The 23,354-nt window shown below is 46.2% G+C and overlaps 1 protein-coding gene and 1 long non-coding RNA gene across 5 annotated transcripts in view; one reads left to right on the plus strand and one right to left on the minus strand.

The window, feature by feature from the left end:
- Positions 1 to 23,354, minus strand: part of MYO1D (myosin ID) — a 362,982-nt gene that overhangs the window by 19,945 nt on the left and 319,683 nt on the right. The gene's annotated exons all lie outside the window — the stretch shown is intronic.
- LOC132688587 (uncharacterized) overlaps positions 1 to 23,354 on the plus strand; it is a 35,554-nt gene that overhangs the window by 11,235 nt on the left and 965 nt on the right. The window contains exons 3-7 of one of the 2 annotated variants that reach the window (XR_014136066.1): positions 1,988 to 2,160; positions 5,848 to 6,082; positions 6,557 to 7,507; positions 8,850 to 8,983; positions 23,010 to 23,143. This is a non-coding gene — a long non-coding RNA (uncharacterized LOC132688587). The remainder of the gene's footprint in view (positions 1 to 1,987; positions 2,161 to 5,847; positions 6,083 to 6,556; positions 7,508 to 8,849; positions 8,984 to 23,009; positions 23,144 to 23,354) is intronic. The other variant, XR_013552041.2, reaches the window with a different exon arrangement.

Here is a 23,354-nt window from a genome sequence, read left to right on the forward strand (position 1 = left end):
TGTGTACAGCCTTAGTGGCCTTATTTACTGCCTGCGGGGTCACCTGGGAGAGAGGACAGAACAATCCACCTCTACCCCTGTTGGCTCACAAATGGGTTAGTCACACTTTCCAAAGATCTACTCTGGCTGGTACAATGGGCTGAGGCATTCCTACCAACGTTCCTCCAGTGTTTATCTCCTGACAATTAAAAATGGCACAACAAATTAGATTGCGTGAGTGCCTGAGTGATTCTGCTGAAAAATGAACAATTCCATAATAACCCTATACCACTGCTTTCTGTCTAAAGAACGATTTCATAGCATCAAATGATTCAGCCATCCCGATGGGGACCTTGCATTACTGGCTCAACTTCATTAGCATGAAAACAAGCAAACCACATGCACTCTTCCTCTGGGGCTGGAAGTCAGACACCCTGAGCAATATTTAGGTCACTGCTGCCCAGGCAAGTCTGAAAAATGGTTCGTGCCCTGGATAGATAGTTACATATTTGTTTTAAACGACTATCGCAGAAGGGGACCCACAGACTTTTTAAGGCAAAGAGAGGGAGAGGTTCCACGAGCAGGACTGAAACAACCCAAAGTGGGCTAAAGCAAATAATCTCTTTGTCCAGGGTAAAGTGTATTGGCATCAGCTTATTGGCCGAAATAGAATCTCTGGGTTTGGTGAGCAAAGTGTCCCCACTTCCTCTGAGAAGCCCACAGAGCAATGATTCGTAACCTTGACTGTGCACCATGACTAGAGAAGCACTTGCAAAACAGGGCCCTGATAGTGGTCAGGCTCCACTCCTACAGACTGACTCATTTGGTGTGTGTGTGGCCCCCGGACGTTGGTGCTGTTAAGCCCCAAGTGGCTTCCTGAGCCACACCGTACTGCAGATCACCAGAGCTTCCAGAATGACTGGAAGAAGAGCTGGCCCTGACCTGCCTCAGACAACTGCTCCAATCAGCTGCTTGGGAACTGCTTTGGCAAATGACAGGGTTCCCTTTATATACAGTTTAACTGATTCATCAAGTTCCTTATTGTGATGCATTTCAATCACACAAGAATTATTTGGAGCAAGTATGTTATAGAGCTATTTGATACAGGAGGGGTTGAGTCTCTGAGAGGTCACAAAGCAGGGCGCCTGGGTGGCTCAGTTGGTCAGGCATCCAACTTTGGCTCAGGTCACGATCTCATGGTTCGTGAGTTTGAGTCCTGCGTCAGGTTCTGTGCTGACAGCTCAGGGCCTGGAGCCTACTTGGGATTCTGTGTCTCCCCCTCTCTCTGCCCCTCTCGTCATGCTCTGTCTCTCTCAAGAATAAACATTAAAAAAATAAAAATTTTTTGAAAGGTCACTAAGCTTGGAGGAGGGCCGTAGAGATAAGCACCCTGCCAACCCCCTGGCCCCATCACTCTGTCAGTACCCTCCCATCCACTTCTCTTCACCTCTGTATTCAACAGGTACATACTAAGTGCTGACTGCGTGCCAGCCCCTGAAGACCCAGTGGTGTGTAAGACAGGTCTTGCTTCTGCCCCGCCCCCCCCCCCCCCCAAGCTTACAGTTTGGTGTGGAGACTTACATAAACATGACTTACACACTCATTTCCATTTAGCCAGGATTCTGGGAAAAGCACTGAACATAAACAGTACAGGGTGCTATGGAATCACATAGATCTACTCTGGGGGAAATGAGGAAATGCATTCTTGAGGAAGTGATGTTAAATTTTAATATCATGCTTTGTTTTAAAAAGTGAATAATAAATGCACATGGTCTAACACCCACAGGTACGAGGGTATATGTAGGGAAAGCAAGTTCGCCTTCTACCCTGTCCTCTGGCCTCTTGGCCCCCTCCCTACAGGCACCTGCACTTCCACTTTGCCATCAGTGGTCCAGACAACTTTCTGTGTGACTATATAGGATAAATTCACTTATTTATCAGCGGGTGACTTTAAAGCTGAAATCTCAGCCATACCCATCCTCAAGAATGCCTTTTATTTCTGATGTAGGAATGATGGCAATGGGGCCATGGTATGTTGAGGAAACCAGAGGATACTAGAGAGCCACTGACTCAGGGCCATGACAAGAGCGGTCCCGGCTTTGGGCTGTTAATCAGTGTTTCATCACTTAAATGCTGAGTGTGACTTTCAGAACATGGAAAAGGTCGTTTCAATGCCTACAGGTAAACCAAATGCCTACTTATGTGTTGGATAGATACAGCTAGTATCTAGAAGCTGTTTCTTTAGACCACGCTGTATCACAAATGTTTTTTGTATGATTATCATTTTTTCTTGTAAAGAAGAGGGCATCAGCTAGAACATAAGACAATCTGACGTGTTAAGCTGTGCCCTCCACTAGAGCTGCTCTGTTGCCCCAGGACACAGGTGGAGAACAGAAGGGTTTATGGGTTGGGGGTCATTACCGTGGCCTCAGCACCCTTAATTACCAGGTGACCCTGAATGCTAACAGCAGCACAGCACATTTTGGTACACACTGCCAACCCAAAGAGCCCAAGCCCTGGACGTCCTGATCTGGGGGCAGCAACCTCACCTAGATGAGGAACTCGTAGTGGATGAGCTCTCTGAGGCCCAGATGCAGTGAGTTTGCAGGACTTTCAGGTCCGAGTCACTGGGGTGGGGGGTGGGGGGCAAAGTGGGCAGCACCTGACCTCCTTTGTCTGTCCTGTGCTCCGGTGGCCAGAGAGGGAGGGCCACGGCCACAGGGACAAGGAGCCACGGATGGGCGTCCAGGTGAGAAAGACCAGCTCCTGTTCTCCTGATCCCCTTTTGAAAAGACTGGTTTCAAGTGAGGCATTAAGGTTTCCAAGATTAGCAAAGGGGCGCGTGTGGACCGGCCCAGTTCCCCCCGGCCCCCTCCCCCCACCCCCATACCTGCAGCGGGAGGGTGGGGGGCAAGGCGACAAAGGCGAGGGGGAGGGGGAAGGAGGAGGGGGTTGGGACGGAGGTGGGGGCGCAGGCGGCGAGCGAGACAAAGAGAAGCCGCAGAGCCCAGGGTGGGCTGCGGCGGGGGAGGCGGGCCCGCAGAGGCTGCTGCTTTTAGCTCCGCCGCTCCCCTGGTCGCCATGGCGACGCGCGCATTAGCGATTCCCTCTGACATTGACAGGCCGCCGCCGCTGCCGGCCTGGGGCGGGGGTGCTGCGGGTGGAAAATGTGTGCTCACACACACGCACGCCCACCGAGGAGGCCCGGCAGCGCCAGCTCCTTCCAGACTGTAGTTTAATGCATCATTTATGCACCCCCCCCCCATCCACCCTCCCCCCTTCCGGCTGTTTTTATTTGTTTGTCTTTCTAGAGAAGGTGATGATTTGGGGCTTAGCTCATCTGCTGGCACACTGAGCTCACTGGGTGGCTGAAAGGGAATGGGGATATGGATTTGGGTCAGCTAACAGGGTGTGATTGGTTTAAGGCAAGAACACTAAGAAATGGGGTATCTGGGCGAATTGCAGGCTCTTTCGTTTTTCTCCTTTACACCAGGCATATATATTGGCCAGAAATGCTTAAAAGTGGGGGGGGGGGGGGGGGGAGGAGAAAGGGCTACCCCTGCAGACATGTGAAATAGGATTAGTGGAAACCCTGAAGACTGAGGCCACAAGAATCATCCTGCAGCCGTTTGCCACACATGACAATTTTCCTGCTCAGATTCCTGCTCCAGAAAATCAGTCTGTTTTTTGTTTTTTTTTTTTTTTTGGTACTTGGAGCCCAACCTCATGCTATTATCTCTCAGACTGTATTTCTGCACGAGCAGGGAGAGACTTGTGAAACTACCCTTTGAGGGCAGAAACTCACCATCTCTGTAACTGCTGAGCCCATGATGGGACACTAGCCGAGGGGGATGGCCTGGGCTCAAATGAAGTCTCTAGAGAGGACTTCCCAAGGTCAGCCTCCTGAATGCAATAGGGACTGAGCCCAGAAACATCCTGTTAGCACAGATGCCTCCCTTTGAACTCAAACAAAGACCAAGGGGTGTGGTTGGGAAGTTTCTGAAAACTCAGCGAATAGCAAAAACGTGGGCAGGAACACATGCCTTTTTATCCACCAGGCGAAGTCTCCCCTTTATGACACATCTTGCCTGGGTCTGGAGCATCACACTTTGTAAGATATTAAAGAGGCATGTTGATGAATAACAGGCGTGTGATGGGGTGGTGTGGGTTGGCAGGAGCTGGCTCCCAGCAGCTCTGCTCTCAGCTGCCGTGGCCAGGACTGTGGCATTCCCAGGGATGAGAGCACACCGAATCTGACCGGAGTGCCATTTCCTGACCAACAGAACTGGCTCTGTCTGGCTAGACAGGTGCTGTGTCCATTCCAAGAGTCCTCTGTGTTCTGTGCTAATCTTGGAAGTCACTCTGGGATCCCAGGGTAAGGAAGGATTCTCAACCAGGCCTTGCCATAGCCACCGACAGAAAAACTGAATAAAAGCAATAAATGTGGGGGTGCATGGGAGGCTCGGTCCGTTAAGCATCCGACTCTTGATTTTGGCTCAGGTTATGATCTCCCAATTCGTGAGATCGAGCCCCGCATCAGGCTGTGCGCTGACGGTGCGGAGCCTGCTTAAGATTCTGTTTCTACCTCTCTCCCCACTTCCCCTCACACTCGTGCACGAGCACATGCGTTCTCTCTCTCAAAATAAATAAACTTAAACTAATGCGAACTGCTCTTATGCCTGCATTCCAGAACTCTAACCTTCCTGTATTCAAAGATGACTGGCAAGGCGACGTTCGTCTTCCTTGCAGGTGGAATGATGGAGGTGGAACAGGGGACAGAAGGACGAAGAAGCTAAGAACACGGGGGCAGGGAATTAGCCCCTTTGTCCGGCATTTCCTGACCAGTACGACTGGGGAAAGCCTACAGACAACACACTACCTTTCTACACGTTGACCTAAAAGACCAAACCTCAATTCTGGAAGCTCAGAATTCTAGAAGTGGGCCTTGAGAAATGATCTGACCTTGAGTTGTACTTTAAGCACAGAAACATCTCAAACATTCTGGCCAGAGGCTATTTATTTCCTGAAGACCTCTCCCTGAGGGACAGATGGCCTGTGCCTCCCTCTGGTATTACTGGATCCTGACAGCAAAGTTCTTCTAAACCATGACAACCAACCTACTCCTTGGAAACACACCTAAAATAGGGACAAGGCCCAAGCGATATACAGCATTTCTGTAGTCTGGAATGAGCGTTATGACAGTGACATTAAAGCAGTTTTCCTTTAGAGGCTGACTCTGTGTGATAAAGGCCCACGAATTCCCACACAATCAAGAACAAACTGAGAAGGAGTCTGAGGAAGTGAAAGAGGAATTTTCAATGCCTCACAGAAGCCGCTTCTATGTTTGGGAGGCAGAGCTTGAAGGAATACTTAAATATACATCATAAGTAGTGAAATGAGTGGCCAAAAATTTAAAATGATTTGGGGAAATGTGAATTAGCAGAGATATGGGTGGTGAGGACTTCTTTGTCCACAGAACCCTAACCAGTCGCCCTCGATGAAATAAATCCCGGTTTCCCTGAAATATTCCACATATTCATGTCTAATAAAAGGTACATATCCTCCATGAACAAATAATTTTATGTTCTGTGGTTAAAGGACATGTTAATTTAAAGTGGTATCTGGGGCTCCTGGGTGTTTCAGTCGGTTAAGCATCTGACTTCAGCTCAGATCATGATCTCTCTGTTTGTGGGTTCAAGCCCTGCGTCGGGCTCTGGGCGGACAGCTTGGAGCCTGGAGCCTGCTTCAGACTCCGTGTCTCCCTCTCTCTTTGCCCCTCCCCCGCTCATGCTCTGTCTCTCTCTCTTTCAAAAATAAATAAAACATTAAAAAAATTTTTAAATGGTATCAAATACATTATCTTCACAGGGCATCACCCACTTTTTGTCTTGACTCCCATCCCACGTGGAAGGCGTGATTTTGTCTCCTAATGGTGAGCAGAAACCACCAGACCTATGGACCTTTTGGTTTCCCGTTGGAAACCAGAAGGAAAGAGTTCTGTCCCAAACTACCCTCATTTCCTGGAGGCCTTTCAAGTGTCTGATGTGAAGATGAGTTAAAGCACTACGGGGTTTGGAGGGGACATCTGAGAACATACCTGCAGGTGAGACCCCGTTTCCCAAACTGACAGCAGACTCCCAAGGGAATGGGGCACAGAGCAAGATGTGAGGCCGAGAGGGGGAGGGACAGGGGGAGGACGGGACGACCCGGTACAAAGTCGGTGTGAGGCTAAGGGGCAGTGTGAGGATGCTAAGGATAGGGAGACCCAGGAGAAACCCGAGCAGGGGTGCAGAGCTCCAAAGCCAAGTCCGATTTATGCTTTGCGGCTGAGGGGGTCCGGCTTCACCTGTGCGTTCCACTGAGCAACATCACACCGCTTGATGTCCTCACTCTCTCGGGGTCCCCCGAGCCTCCTGGACAACAGCCGCTCCTCACACCATGTCCCCTGCCCACCCGCTGCATGTGAGAAGGATGGCCCGGAAGAGAAGGAAGGGAAAGAGCAGGCAGGACCGCAGGGGAGAGAGGGGGTGAGCACAGGGGTGGACCCCTGTTATACTCTTGCAACTTCATTTTACAGACAAGGAACCAGGTGCAGGGGGATGGTGAATTGTGCACGATCACGGAGGTGGTGAGTGGTGAAAGCGAAACCCTCACCCGGGCTTCTGCTCTCCGATTCGGCACCCATTCATCCAGTCTCTGGGAGGAAAAGGAAGCACCGGGTCTCACCAATAATGAAAGGGCGAGATAAATGCAAATCAAACGCAGAAAAACTCTCCACAGGAAACTGAGGAGTCTCTAAAAAACCAGCCCATTTAGCCTCTGTGACAAATAACGGAACTGGGGCAACTGAGCGTCCACACTGCCAGGCAGGGTGCCCTGGGCAAATTTCTACACCTCTCCAAACACACGCTTCCTTGGTCATGGAATGGGGATCACAGTCGTATCGCCCTCATCCAGATTTTGTGAAGATCAAAGAGTCATGAGCCATGGCAAAGAGCTTTCTTAGCACAGCGCCTGCAGCCTAAGCACTATTATGATTACTACAGGGCTGCTACAATCGGGGATAAACCCGTTTCCTTACTGGAAAAGGCCATAAAAAAAGTCTGCTGGTGCTTTTCTATGCATGGGAAAGTATATCTATTGTTTGGGGACGGGGGCACTAAATGGGTATTTTTTTTAAATTCCCAATAATAATAATAATAATAATAATGATAAAAGCATCCTTTTGCTTTTGTCTTGGTGGAGCATGCTTCCTTCTGACATCAACTTTTTCTTCTACTGGGGAGAAAGTCCCAGTCTCAATTTCACAACCAAAAAAAAAGGGGTTTCTTAGGAAAGTGTCATAAACACCTCCACCCTAACGGGCTGAGACTATGATGGAAACCACGAAGAAGTGACTTACTTCTGTATTTCATGACTTTTGTTTTCCTTAGGAAGTCACCTGGACCTGGATTACAGCTGAGAAGAGGAACTCTTAGTCTGAAAGAGCTCAGACGTCAACGTGTTTTTTCCTCCATCTGTAAAATGGGTACAATGAGGTTCACGCAATTTGTTCGAGTGGGGAACTGCAAGTTCCCGGTGTTATGTCCTCGGCTCCTGGGGTGATACACCTCTGATCACTGATCCAATGGCCCAAAGACAAATCTCCCTCCCTCTCTCCCTCATTTCTGTGACTATCTCATTCAGAAACCCAGCTCCTCAAGAATTTTACATTCCTGGTTATTTTTAGACTCATTTAGTTTGTTCAGACATGGTCACCACATGGCATGCAGCTGTGGAAAGCAGCTGCTGTGGTTTGATTTCTAGTCAATATTACTTGACATTTCTTGTCAGGTGATTTCTAAAATTTCTTTCTTTCTTTTTTTTTTTTTTTTCCCGGGGGATCTCAAGACTTTTCCCCCTGGATTTTGAGGTGCAACATCACAGCTGTGCATCTGAGAGCCTGCTCCAGGCTGGGGATGGGGCCAGAATCCTGCTAGAAAGGAAGATTTCTTTCTATTCTCAGGACCCAAACTTCTCAGCCCCAGAACACTCAGGTCCTGACAGTTTCCTGAAGACCCTCCTCTCAGTTTTGTGCTTTGAGTGAGGGGCTGCTGTCTCCTGGTCTCAGGAAGAAAGGAGGAAGGGTGAGGCAGGTAGCTGGCCTGCCAGGAGCCTACCTCAGTGACAATAGCTACCATGTACCAGAGGCTGGGTCACTCCGCTGAGGGGAAAGCCGGACCGGATTGGCTGCAGGCTTCCTCCTGCTCCCCCTTAACAGCTTTTCTCCCCAACAGGTGCTTACCTGCCTTTCTCTGGCTCATTCAGCCATCAGTCTCTTGGCTCAGCCCATACACCCATCCACCACGATGCTTTTGCCTTTAGGAGTTTTGCACATTCTGTTCCCACCTGGAAGACTCTGGGTTCTTTTTCCGGACCAACGCTATTTCTCATTTGATTCTCAACATCAGCATCCCTTGGGGAGCCTCTCCCGATCCTCTAAGACAGGGTTAACTCTCTCTTTGAGGCACTTAACACCTCGGACTGTAATATTTTTCTTACAAACAGGCCTGTTTATTCCTCCAGTCTCCCCACTAGACTCTAAACTCCTGGGTGGGCTCAGGTCTTGTCCACAGTTGCACCCCCACTTCCCAGCCCAGCGTCCGGCCTGGCATACAGCAGGTGCCTGGCAAATATGTGCTGAATAATGTTCCAGGCTCACCAAGAACTCCCTCCTCCTTTTCTCCCCCACCCCGATGTATTTTTTAGACTGTGTCGAATTCTTTGTTCTTCAAATCACTTCTGTAATAAGCTTTCTATTTTATCACGGCATCTATTTAAGTCAAGTCCTTTGTCAGTTCTGAGTTTGACAAAAATCTTCAATTGTGCAGGTACGGACAAAAACGTGACGCCGTGTCTGACACATAAACGAGAAGTGAAAATCGTGGCTGGATAACCTGAAAACAGCTAGCGACATCTGTATCCTGGCCATCCTTCCTCATGAAGCCTTCTTTTTTGTGGGCTGGTAAGTTTTGACCCTTGTTTTTAAGGTGCGGTTATTCTCGACAAGGAGACAGCATAGGTTTCCAACTAGGAGACAGTTCTCTCAAGAGAGTCCTTCTTACAGTGGAGGAAGTTTTCAGTTACATACGGTCTCCACTCGCGTCCCTTCTCCCCACCCAACCGTGTGCTTTAGGCAGACAGGAACGAACGCACGAGCCACGGTTATCGGCGGTTACCTTCAGCAGCACTGCCAGCTTCTCCACAACTACTTTGTGCGAGATGACGTTCCCCAGCCCTCACTGCCGCGAGGCGTGTGGAGGTGGGAGCGCACACAGCGTGTACCACAGCGGCACAGCCCTCTTCTAACCGCAGCTCAGCAAATTCAACGCTGGGCCGCAACAACGGCCAGAGGGACGGGGTCCCCGCACACACAGGACTTCGGAGTGGCCCCAACGGCATCTGAAGCCGGGCCTGGTGCTACCAAAGCAGCCCTGGGTCCTGGCAAGAGGACCGGAAGGGAGGGGACGTGCGGACGTCCGAGGGCCATGCGCAAGGAGGCAAACGTCACGGAGTGTCCAGCCTGCTGGGGACACTGCCGGGCACCATGGACTATAAGCCGAGGGTCCGCCTTCTGTCCTCGGTGACTTTACGGTCTAGAAATATTGACAGGAAGGCAGAGGCAAGACATTTTGCACAGCAGTCGAGGCTAAGCAGATGCGAAACAACCTGATTCTTGTGGCAACAGCACTGGCCTGGGCGGGATCTACCCCGCTTAAGGCTTATACCTCTCCTGCCCCGGCCCCGGCCGATGTTTGTGGGGAAGAAGGGCTCGCCTGACTGGAGGAGAAGCAGGATACCAAGGACCCTGTTGCTACCGCAGGTGGCAGAGAGTGTGCTAAGAAGCTGGTCCCCTCAGATTAAGGAAGTCAAAAGGGAGAGGAGCTGGCCCGTATAAAAAACTTGGGGACACGTGTCTGGAAATGATGGGGATGGGTGGTATGGCAGGCTGAGTAGCGGCCCCGCAAAAGGTATCCACATCCGATTCCCTGGAACCTGAGAATGTTACCTCACACTGCAAAACAGGACACTGCAGATGTGATTACATAAGGCTCTTGAGATGGGGAAGTTATCCAGGATGATCCAGGTGTGCCCTAAATGCCATTGCAAATGTCCTTGTAAGAGAAGCAGAGGGAGATCTGACACGGACAGAAGAGAGAAGGCCACGTGATTGCGGAGGCAGAGATGGGAGCGATGTGGCCACGAGCCAAGGGATGCCGGCAGCCCCAGCAGCTGGAGGAAGCTTGGAATGGATTCTCCCCTAGGGACTCTGGAGGGAGCTCTGTCCTGTGGACACTCTGATCTGAGGTCAAAATCATTTCAGTGATAACGACTTTCAACTGCTGGCCTTCAGAAAGGTGACAAAACAATTTCTGTTGTTTAAGTCACGAAGTCTGTGGTCACGTCTTATAGCAGCAATGAGAAACTTAAGATACAGTTTAGATGTGCCACTTGATGAAGCTTCTGATTCAGTTCCCACAGGCATCGTATGCTGGGACCAGTAAGAGAGAGGGACAATCATTTCCTATTATCATATTCACTATGTAGAGCCAGCATCAAAATTCTGCACACATTCACACGCACGCACACACATGTGCACATACGCGCATACCCCTCTCCTGGATTTGAATCAGCAACTTCTCTCATCCAGCTTTGCAGTGTTAGGTCGTTTCTGAGAGGAATTCATAGTAAATTGGAACAGGTCGCTGTGAACTGAGAAAAAGAATCAGGCAATCGCAGAGTCAGGGGTGGGGGTGGGGCGGTGCTCCCAGAAGGCATCATGGACGCACAGTGGAGACAAGAGTGGGAAGCAGAAGGCAAGGACTCACTTTAGAGGAGCAAGCAGGCTGGACAGAGGGAGCACCGCCGCCCCCCCCCCCCCCCCCGCCAATAAAAAGGAAAAGAGAAGGACTTCTTTTGCAGTTCTAAGAAGATGCTCTGTCAAGGAGAATATAGGGATAAAGGAATGCCTGATGAGTTTTCTTTCTATCTTGAAACTCTTTTGTAGGGATAAGTGTTATAACCTTGGGAATGGGATTTACTTGAAAAAGAGGAATATGGGGACATTGTGGAGCGCGCTGTGTGAACATGGCCAGGACAGTGTGGTGGGAGGGGGTGCTGCCTTTTGGTTGGGGGGGCAACTTTGGGCTCCTGCTGCATTTTAAAGGCGGGAGGTAGGTGCCTTTAGCTTAAGGAATGATTTTGGGTTTGGGATGCTGAGGTGTTTCTGTGGTCCTTGTGAGGGAAGATACAGAAGGGGCACAGGGGGTGAGAAATCCCCCGGGTTGAGAGAAGAATGCCCTGTCTGTAGTTGTGGCACCATTCCAAGAGGCTCTCCAGAGACAAGGCTCCTGACTATAGAACAGGTCCTATGCCATCTTCTGTCACATCAGCAAGCTTGGGGAACCAAGCAGCCTTCTCACTGCACGCTGGCTCCACAATGTCAAGAGCTCTCCGATGTACCTACATTTCAACAATAGCGTCTGGAGTCCCTAATTCATTACTGGTCAGCATCACCTAGTGAACATTCACAGTATCCACAGCACTGGAGGTTCGTGAGGGTTTGCAGGAAAAGTGGATGGCACAGGTCTCTGTTCTCCGGGAAGAAACAGACAAATACAAGTAAATCCAAACCCAAATGAAAACACAGGTGACAGGTGTCTCAGGTGCTGACACCAAGAGGAAGTAGCAAAGAACCCAGAGGATCTGTATTCACCGCGCCCCCATTTATACTGTATCTGTGGTCTTGAAGAGTCACAGAACTGCTTTAAGTCTTTCTAGCCATCTGTAAAATGGGTTTACTAGAATAACAAATGGCTCAGGTTGTTAAAAGAGCTAAATAAGATAATGAATACAAAAGCCGTCTATTTATTTGATTTTATTTTTTCATAATCTCTACGCCCAACGTGGGGCTTGAACTCACAACCTCGAGATCGAGAGTCACACGATCCACTGAGCCAGGGGGTGCCCCTGAAAGCACTTTTAAAACATTAACTGTGGTCTTAACATATGTTACAATGTATAGCATAAGGAAATATTAAGAAACTTACACTGAGGAGGGTAGAAAAATGATAGATGGTTAGTGTAGTTCCAAGAATATCATAATTTCCTTGTGACTCATCAGGACACTCTGGGACAATAATTAGAGCTATCGTTCAAGAGAAAAGAACATCTTGATATTGAGCATAGTCCACATGGGGGTTGGTCTGCCCCCTTCTTTCGGTGCTGTCTTCTTTCCCTTTGGAGAACTGACGCACCCCTACTCCAACCGTGGGCGCAGCTGCCCGTCACAGCGCCTCGCTCCCTGGCCTCAGGGCACGTGATCTGGACCCTACTCCCTGGCCTCACTGCTGGAGCCAGGGTGGAGGGCACGTGATCCAATGTGGGCCACTCACAGATTTTCTTTGGAGGATTCATATATTTGAATGAGGCAAGCTTTCCCCTTTCCTTTAGGTTGCTATGCTGGCATAATGCAAGCCTGGAGTGGCGTGTGGCCGACAGTTCCCCTGTGTAGAAGCAGCCTGTGGTAGGACAGAATGAGGCCAACACACAGAGACTGGGGAGTCAGGTTAGGGGAAGAAAAAGGATCTTGACAGCAAGCAAGTCCTTAGTTCTAGTGCTTAAACCCCCAGGGTCCTTCACCTCCCAGTTCCTTCCAGGATATTCAATTTCGGGTTTCAACTGGTCACGTCATCTGAAAGAGTTCTGATTTATATAGTGGGCTTACTTGGCGATACTACATAAACCCCGATGAAGGGCAAGTAAGAATGTTGTTGGAAAAAGATTCTACAAAGGTCATTGTTTTCCCGGAAAAAAAAAAGGCGGGGGGGATCAGCTCAGCATTTAGAGATATTAATCCTCAATTTTCTAAACCTGGCTCAGCACTAACATCCTTGGGTATTAATCAAACAAAAAGGCCATGTGCATGCATTATGATGCATGCCAGCAGAAGCATTCAGTGAGGGTTTGACCAGATTATTTTAATACCTGACAAGCACGATCAGCACAGGGGAGTGAATTCAAAATATACACAGACGGTAACGCTGAAACGTGCAAGAGAGTGACTGGGACAACGCTTAAGCTTCTGGAGTATTAAGCACCAGATATTATATTTCTTCTGGTTTGCTTACCGAACAGGGAAAATTCGTGTCTCTACAGTAGGATCAGGAACCACAAAACGGTACTTAGAGGTGACTGCACTTGAAGCTTATACTTGCTGTCTGTGGTTACCTCGCTGCCCGGCTGCAGACTGCCATTAGCAAAGAGCCCAACTGGTGTGGAGTGGGATCCAATCCGTTGTGCTCCTCTAGGAGGAGAACATTCTGGAGGTCCCGCACTGCACCATCCCTGCCTTCAATATGGCCACTGAGAACCGCACGGACAACTTCCAGTCTAAGTGCTGAGAAGGCAGCTGTCTGGAGCAAGTATCAGAGACAAATGTGAATGGTTTTCTGACTTCCATCTCTCTTTTATTGATCAACCAGGTACATTCTGCCTTCTCCTGAGCTACTACGAAGTTTCTATTTGCTGTTAATTGTGACCACGAAGTGACAGGAATTTAGGAATTAAGAGATTGCTCACAGCAAATGAAAGAGTGTAGAGCCAACATCTTATGATGACCCATGGCCTTAAAAGGGGTGCCCAGAGTGGGATACTTGGGTTACTTTAAGAAGCATAGATGGGAGAATATTAAAAGTTGAGGACAACCATTATTAGGTGGCTAGTGTCACACACAAAAATTTTTTTTTTGTCTTTTTTAAAGTTTATTTTTGAGACAGAGAGAGTGTGAGTGGGGGAAGGGCAGAGACACAGGGGGAGAGAGGGAGAATCCCAAGCAGGCCTCATGAGGTCAGTGTGCAGAGCCTGACGTGCGGCTCAAACTCATGAAACCATGAGATCATGACCTGAGCTGAAATCAAGAGTCGGAGGGATGCTTAACCGACTGAGCCACCCAGGAACCTCTTCTCTTCTCTTTTCTTTTCTCTTCTTTTCTTTTCTCTTCTCTTTTCTCTCTCTCTCTCTTTCTTTCTTTCTCTTTTTTTTTTTAAAAATAGGCTTCAGGCCCAATGCAGAGCCCAGTGTGGGGCTTGAGCTCACAACCCTGAGACCAAGACCTGAACTGAGATCAAGAGTTGGATGCTCAACTGACTGAGCCACCAGGGTGCCCCTTGTCACTAAAATTTCTCTGTAGGTCCTAAGCATATATGGAGACTGGTATGTCCATTTTGCCACAGCAGAGCTGAGGCCCTCCACCCCCATTATTAGGGGTAAAACAATTCTATTTACCTTTATCTCCACCAAGATTATCTTGTGTGGTGGTTGCAAAATGAATGAGAGATAGCCTCTTTAAGAAGCCAGCCTCCACTATTACACTTTGCTTCCCTGGGTTTTCCAAGTCAACGAATTCAGTCAATAGTTGGCTTTCTGCCTTTGGTCTTGTTCCCTGACCTCCCTGAAGCACCTGACGGGGCAGCTGTAGAACACGCTCTCATGTGGCTTCCACAGTGCAGTATGTTCTTGTGTTCCTACTCTTAAACCATTCCTCATGTCTCCTCTTCCCTCTCCCTCCCTTCCATGTCCTTAGGGAGTTCCTATATGCTGATAACTCCCAAGTCTATACCTGTAGCCTGTTAGAATCCCAAACCTTGGACTGAGCTGGCTTCTGGACACCTCCTCTTGGGTAGGAGGCTGTCGGGGTTACTGTGCAATCACCTGCCCAACTGCTCAAGCCTGATGCCTCCAGATGCTCCTTGACTCCGCCTTCTTTCTTTCTTTCTGCAGCAATCCTGTAGATTTTTACCTTCTAAATCTCTTCCAGAACCACCTTTCTTCCCTTAATCCCTACTGCCACCTATCCAGACTTGCACCGCATCTCACCAAAATTCCTGTAACAGCTTCCTCTCTGCTCTCCCTGACTCCCAGCCCCTCTTCAAGCTGCAACCAGAAGGATCTTACTAAAACATGAATATGTGAGTTACAAATCTGATCTCTTGCCTGAAACCCTCCTTCTGTTTCTCACTGGCCTCAGGAAGGGGTCTGAACTCCTTCCAGTGTCTCTGGGCCCTGCTTCCCTCTCCAGTTATGGGCTTGTCACTCTCTGCCCAGCTGGCTCAACTATTTTCAGTTCCTCCATGCACCAGGCGCTCTGTCCCCTGCTGGATTTCACACTTGCTTTTCTGTTTGTTAGCACACTCTTTCCTCTAAGATCCTTCCCTAGTTGAAGTTTATGCTAAGGAAATAATCTGCAATGTCAACAGATACTTATTACAGGATGCTCACAATATAATATAATATAATATAATATAATATAATATAATAATAATATAATATAATATATAATTAATATAATATCCTGCACATATTATAATAAAAAATTTGGAAACTTCCAAAATGCCCAGAAAACACAGAGCATGAACAGGGCAGGGAGGCAGAGAGAGAGGGAAACCCAGAATCCGAAGCAGGCTCCAGGCTTTGAGCTTTAGCACAGAGCCTGATGTGGAGCTTGAAGCCACAAGCCGTGAGATCATGACCTGAGCCAAAGTCAGATGCTCAACCGACTGAGCCACCCAGGCGCCCCCAGAAAACACATTTTATAAACAATTGTAAACATTTGCACAAAGTTTTGTGTTAATGGGAAATTACTCGAGTCATGTAACTTTCCAAAACTTCATAGATATTAAAATAAGAGTGCAGGGGTGTCTAGGCGGCTCAGTCAGTTAAGTGGCTGACTTTGGCTCAGGTCATGATCTTGTGGTTTGTGAGTTCGAGCCCCGTGTTGGGCTCTGTGCTGACAGCTCAGAGCCTGGAGCCTGCTTTGGATTCTGTGTCTCCCTCTCTCTCTGCCCCTCCCCTGCTCATGCTCTGTCTCTGTCTCTCTCTCAAAAATAAACATTAAAAACAATTTAAAAAATAAAGTAAGAGTGTAGTTATTTTTGCATGACAACATTATTGGTGATTTAAATTTTTTCTTTAGATTTTTTTTGTTTTCCAAAATTTACCCATGAACATGGAGCAATTACTTTCATAATCTGGAAAACACACACACACAGTTTTTATAGCTTTGTATCATTTTTAAAAAGAACATCTATGAGCAAGGTTATATGAATGTAGATGTAAACAAGGTGAAGATCCCTTTTCTCAGGGAGAATGTGGAGAGTTTAAATCCTTAACTAGGACAGTATCTAGAAGCTTTCAGTGAGTCCTGCAATAATCTGTTGCAAAGGGGGAAGTAAAAAAACAAAAACAAAAACAAAAAACCCCAACACGGCTGAAGAGTTTGGGGGAAGTTTCTGCTAATGTACCACGGACAAATGCTAGGGCTAATATTAACTCCTCAATTTGGGACGTGTGTTTCCGTTACTGAAAAAAATCCCCCCCTTCCTTTTTACCCCCTGTGGATATGGGCACATGTTTTGGTGGTGTTGAACCAACCAGCTGGAGGGCCACAAGAAGAAATGAATGGAGTGAGCAGAATATGGTGAACTCTCCAAATCCCCAGCTGCGATGCTTCAGTCAGCAGGGAACAACAGGTGTCGTCCTTGTCAGTCTGTGTGACCAACTACAGACAGAGAATGGAAAGTTAACACACAGAAGTTTTTGTTCTCCAGAAAAATGAAAATCATTCAGCCAAGTCCATACAGCTGTATCTCGTGGCCATTTGCGATCTGTTAGTCTTTGCAAAGTAACGGGAGGCATTTAGTGTGGGCCTGAGAATATTACATACAAGGGGGAGTTTCCCACTGAAATAAGAAGCATGGATGCTGTTTCCATGAAAGGTTCCTGTCTAAATTAAATCTGGAGTTTAATCCACAGGCAGTGGTAGAAGAAAATGGTATACTTTTGGGAAAACAAGACAAAACTTTTAGCTTACACAAAGATGTCATTTTAAAGCATAAAATGAAAATACAGCAACTTTTGCTCACTTAACTGCTGATTAAATTTTCACTTTATACGCTGTGGAAAACGGTATGGAGTTTCCTCAAAAAGCGAAAAATAAAACTACTCTCTGATCCAGCAATTGTGCTACTAGGTATTTACCCAAGGAATACTAAAATACTAATTCAAAGGGATACACGCACTCCTATGTTTCTAGCTGTACTAATTACAACAGCCAAGATATGGAAGCAGCTCGAGCGTCCGACTGATGAGCTGATAAAGATATGGTGTACCCACAATGGAATATTATTCAGCCATAAAAAAGAATGGAATCTTGCCATTTGCAATGACATGGATGGAGCTGGAGAGCATAATGCCAAATGAAATAAGTCAGTCAGAGAAAGAGAAATACCATATGTGGAATCTAAGAAACAATACAAATGAGCAAAAGGAAAAGAGAGAGAGAGACAGAGAGAGACAGGCAAACCAAGAAACAGACTCTTAACTGTAGAGAACAAACTGACGGTTACCAGAGGGGAGGCTGGTGGGGGCATGGAGGAAATAGGTGACAGGGATTAAGGAGTCTACTAGTCGTGATGAGCACTGGGTGATTAAGATGCAAACTTTAAAAAGTGTTTTTAAAAGTGAAAAAGATTCACTTTATGACCTACCACAGAGCATTTGCTGCAAAGCATATAGTAAATAACTAAGTAATCGAGTAACTAATTTAACAACAAAGATTTCAGTCTCTTTGAAGGGAGGGAAACGATACATTGTGGTTATACAGTATTTATATAAAAGCCTATAACATTGAGATAATACCTCTGGGGATCTCAGAGTGTTTCCCTCCAGAAGCAAGGTTGTAGCAACTGGAGGGGGAAGGGCAAATTTCTTTCTTACACTTAACTCTCTTCCTGCAGTCTGTACTCAGTCCTGAGAGGCAGAGCCCAGCGAGAGGCAGGGGAGCAGAGTGGAGTTAAGGTCTCCAAGGCTACAGACTTGGGTTCTGCTATTTTCTGGGCCTGGTGCAAATGAAATCACAAGTCATAACTTGATGAGGGGAAACAAAAGAAGATCCTAATGTGTCAAGTCATTTAAAACTGCAAACTGAGTTTTATTATTGCAGCTGGATAAAATGAGTAGGCTCTTATAGGTTTAGATATTAAAAGGAACCATAAATATGGATGTGTGGGTTAAGTAAGTGATGAATCGTAAGGCTGGCTTAATTTCTCAGATTTTTTTTTTAAAGTTTATTTATTTTGAGAGAGAGAGAGAAGGTGTGAGCAGGGGAGGGGCAGAGAGAGAGGGAGAGAGACAGAATCCCAAACAGGCTCCGTACTGTCAGTGCAGAGCCCAATGTGGGGCTCGAACCCATGAACTGTGAGATCATGCCCTGAGCCGAGATCAAGAGTTGGACGCTTAACGACTGAGCCACCCAGGCGCCCCAATCTCCAGATTTTTATTTATGCATTTATTTATTTGTTTATTTTTAATGTTTATTTTGGAGAGACAGACAGAGAGAGAGAGAGAGAGAGAGAGAAAGAGACAGAGAGTGAGCAGGGGAGGGGCAGAGAGAGAGAGAGACACACACACACACACACAGAATCCAAAGCAGTCTCTAGGGTCTGAGCTGTCAGCACAGAGCCTGGCACGGGGCTTGGATCCACAAAATGTGAGATCATGACCTGAGCCAAAGTCAGACGCTTAACTGACTGAGCTACCCAGGTGCCCCTCAATTTCCCAGATTTTCATATGGATAATTCTAAAGGCAATGCCAGTTTATTAGTTGCTTAGAATTACATTTGAGTTGGAAAAAAAATGATAGTATGAATAAAGAAAATACTAGTATGCCATATATATTTCATTATCAAGTTTGAATTATATCTTGGAATCTGATCTGGGTCTGATCTGTAGAATTTCCCACTTGACACCCTTAAACATTGGCAATGTTCCAACAATTGTTACTGACTTCTTTTAAGCTTCATTACTCAGGATTTCATTTTGGTGGTTTGAAAAAAAAGTCCCATGAATTGCATCCTTTCACAGTTAGAAATCGAAGGGTTCACACTTCTTGTCAGCAGGAAGTGGAGGTTGGGAAGAATTCTATTTTTGGAGTTGAAAGGGCACCTTTGACCCAGAAATGTGCGGTTGGATGAAAGCTGTTTCTCTGTTCTGTCTTACTTGATTTACCCAAGAAATGGAGAAACGTACAAGAATACAACTTCAGCAGACTTGTTTCCTCTTAGGGCTCCGACATAGGCCCATATCAACCACATCTCAAGAATTTGAGATTTTCAGGTGTTTATTTTGGTCTTGTGTGACCCATTGTAACAGTCATTTAAATTATTCAAAAGCTTCCAAATTGAAATCCTGACTGTCTTCCAAGATATAAAGGTCAGAATTTATTCTTCTAAGTCAGGGGATGGGAAAAAAAGGCCCATGGGCCAAATCTGGCATACTGCTTGATTTTATTAAAAAATTTTTTAAAATTTTTTAATTAAAAAATTAAATCTCTCTCTGCAGGGGAGGGCAGAGAGAGAGAGAGAGGGAGACACAGAATCTGAAGTAGGCTCCAGGCTCTGAGCTGTCAGCACAGAGCCTGATGTGGGGCTCAAACCCACAAACTGTGAGATCATGACCTGAGCTGAAGTCAGACGCCCAACCAACTGAGCCACCCAGGTGCCCCTACTGCTTGATTTTAAACAAAGTTTTATTGGAATACAGATATGTCTGCTATTCATTTACATATTATCTATCGATGCTCTTTGTGCCCTAATGGAAGAGTCAAGTACTTGTAATAAAGATTGCATGGTCTGCAAAGCCTAAAATATTTACTATCTGGCTCTTTACTGAAAATGTTTGTCTACTCCTGGCCCTGAGAAATTGAGGAATTAAAGAGAAGGCCTATAGAAATAGTGACGTTAAAGAGCAGGCGCTACAAATGCCAGTATCATAAATGATTAGTTTTTGGGGCGCCTGGGTGACTCAGTCAGTTAAGCACCCAACTTTGACTCCGATCATGATCTCATGGTTCATGAGTCTGAACCCCATGTCGGGCTCTCTGCTGTCAGCACAGAGCCTGCTTCAGATCATCTGTCCCCCTCTCTTTTTGCCCCTCCTCCCTTGCTCTCTCTCTCTTTCTTTCAAAAATAAGTAACTTTTATTTTTTTATTTTTTTTTATTAAAAAATTTTTTTTTAACATTTATTTATTTTTGAGACACAGAGAGACAGAGCATGAACAGGGGAGGGGCAGAGAGAGAGGGAGACACAGAATCTGAAACAGGATCCAGGCTCTGAGCGGTCAGCACAGAGCCTGACGCGGGGCTCGAACCCATGGACCATGAGATCATGACCTGAGCTGAAGTCGGATGCTCAACCGACCGAGCCACCCAGGCACCCCTCAAAAATAAGTAATTTAAAAAAAACATTTAGTTTTTAGGGTCTAATTACTTTGTATAATTGGCATGAGATGTATCTGTGACAACATATTAAGATTCTATGAAATGAAGTCTTTTTTAAAGTTTATTTATTTTTAGAGAAAGAGAGCAAAAGAGAGTGAGCACATGAGTGGGGGAGGGGCAGAGAGAGAGAGAGAGAGAGAGAGAGAGAGAGAGAGAGAGGAAATCTGAAGCAGGTTCCAGGCTCTGAGCTGTCAGCACAGAGCCCAATGTGGGGCTCCATCTCATGAACCGTGAGATCATGACCTGAGCCGAAATCAAGAGTTGGACACCTAACCGACTGAGCCACCCAGGTGCCCCTGAAACGAATAGTTTGGACTGAGGGCCACTAAGTAACACAGGTGTCAGTAGAGAAAGAAATGACTCCATAGGGAAGGAAATGTAATCCTAGTATACTGCTTGGCACCAAAAGAAACAATGTTTATAAAATTATAGAAATACAAATCCTATTAGGGGTTTCAGCTTTAGAGTCAATCATCAAAGTATAAAACAATGTAAATATTAACGATGTAAAGCTGTAGGTGTCAAAAGTTCAAGCAGGGACAGTTACATCTTCCTCCTTTGACATGGTGGTTGGTTAAGAGAGGTCATGTCTGAAGTTGATGGAGCATGAAAAAGAGATTCTTGTATGTTTTTGTATTTCACCGATTCCAAAACTCATACTTTTTTTCCTGGCCTTTAATATCTTTGAAACCGGAATGCTCCTTACTCTTGGCAATACTTTAATGTTTCTTTATTTAAAAAAATTTTTTTAAATGTTTATTTTTGAGAGACAGAGACAGAGCGCAAATGGGGGAGGGACAGAGAGAGAGAGAGAGAGACAGACAGACAGACAGACAGACATAATCTGAAGCAGGCTCCAGGTTCTGAGTTGTCAGCACAGAGCCCGACGCAGGGCTCCAACTCACGAGCCATGAGATCATAACCTGAGCCAAAGTTGGACGCTCAACTGACAGCCACCCAGGTGCCCCATTGACAATGCTTTAAAAGTATAATTGTTTCTCAAAAATTAAACTTGAAAAATAAGGTATAATTGTCAGCGTTATTTTTCCTTGGGAGAATATAAAATAGTGGTGCATCTTATAACAGATGGCATCTTACATCTGATTATATGGTATTTTGAACTGTAAAAGCAACAAAGAATAAACTGAAGGTAATGAAAAAACTAACAATAATTGGAAGGAAATAAACCGTCATCTTTTACAGTCAAAGGTCAATCTTATGTCTAAATATGAGAAATTAAAAAGATGACAGTATAGCATGTTGTTTATATATTCATTTTATTTCATTATTTTTTTAAAGATTAAAGTAATGTCTACAACCAACGTGGGGCTAGAACTCCCAACCCTGAGATCAACAGTCCCACGCTCCACAAACTGAGCCAGCCAGGTTCCCCTTTCACTTTAAACCCATCCGCTATTTGATTTTTTAAAAACCACATTGTATTAGTTTCTTGCAGCTGCTGCGACAAATTACCACAAAGCTGCTGTATACATGCATTCTCTCCAATGGTTCTGGAGGCCAGAAGTCTGAAAGCAAGATGTCACCAAGGCCACGTTCCTCCCAAGGCTCTAGGGTTCCCTGCCTCTGCTGGATTCTGGGGCTGTGTCACTCCAGCCTCTGCCTCTGTCCTCACCACCCCCTTCTCTGGGTGTGTCAAGTCTCCCTCTGCCTTTCTCTCATAAGCACATTTGTGGTGGCATTTAGGACCCACTTGGATAATCCAGGGTAATCTCCTAATTTCAAGATCCTTAATTTAATTATATTTGCAAAGACCTTTCTTTCAAATAACTAATACTCACCGGTTCTAGGGATTAGGACATGGACATATCTTTGGGAGCCATTATTAGCTTACCCATGCATTAGTCTGATTTTTTAAAAATATAAATCTTGGGGCGCCTGGGTGGCTCAGTTGGTTAAGCATCCGATTTCAGCTCAGGTCATGATCTCATGGTTCGTGAGTTCGAGCCCCACATCAGGCTGTGCTGACAGCTCAGAGCCTGGAGCCTGCTTCGGATTCTGTGTCTCCCTCTCTCTCTGCCCCTCCCCTGCTCATGCTCTGTCTCTCGCAATCTCTCAAAAATAAATAAACGTTAAAAAAATTACAGAAAAATTATAAATCTTGTCATTCTACAACTTGAAGTCCCTTGGTAGCTACTCATAACTTCTAGGATCAAGTTCAAATGATGTATTGGTTAAAATTAGTCTCTACGCCAAAAGCACAAAACACAAGAGAAAAACACATCCACTGGACTTTAAAATTAAAACTTTTTGTGCTTTAAAGGACACCATTGAGAAAGTGAAGAGACAACTCACAGGAGTGAATATTTGCAAGTCATATCTGATAAGGAACTTGTATCTAGAATATACAAAGAACTCTTTAAAATTTTTTTTATTTATTTTGAGAGAGAGAGAGAGAGTGAGAGAGAGAGAGAGCGCATGCAAGTGGGGGCGGGGCAGAGAGAGAATCCCAAGCAGGTTCCACGCTGTCACCTCAGAGCCCGATGTGGGGCTCGAACTCACAAACGGTGAGATCATGACCTGAGCTGAAACCAAGAGTCGGACACTTAACCAACAGAGCCACCCAGGTGCCCCAGGATATACAAAGAAGTCTTTGAGCTAGGAGCTACCACATGACCTTGTAATCTCACTCCTAGGTATATACCTGAACAAAATGAAAACAAGTCCACACGAAAACTTCTACAGGAATGTTCATAGCAGCATTATTCATAATAGCCCCAAAGTGGAAACAACTCAAACGTCCACCAACTGACAAATGGATAAACAAAATGTAAGTATATTCATACACTGGAATATTATTTGGCAATAAAAAGGAGGTACTGATAGGACACACTGCTACGGCATACGTGGACCCTGAAAACATGATGCTCAGCGAAAGAAACCAGTCCCAAAGGACCACATGTTATACGACTCCATTGGATGAAACGTCTCGATAGGCAAATCTATAGCGACAGAAAGCAGACTGGTGGTTGCCTGGGGTT

Source organism: Panthera onca, chromosome E1, assembly GCF_046562875.1.
Source record: "Panthera onca isolate mPanOnc1 chromosome E1, mPanOnc1 haplotype 2, whole genome shotgun sequence".
Taxonomy (NCBI): domain Eukaryota; kingdom Metazoa; phylum Chordata; class Mammalia; order Carnivora; family Felidae; genus Panthera; species Panthera onca.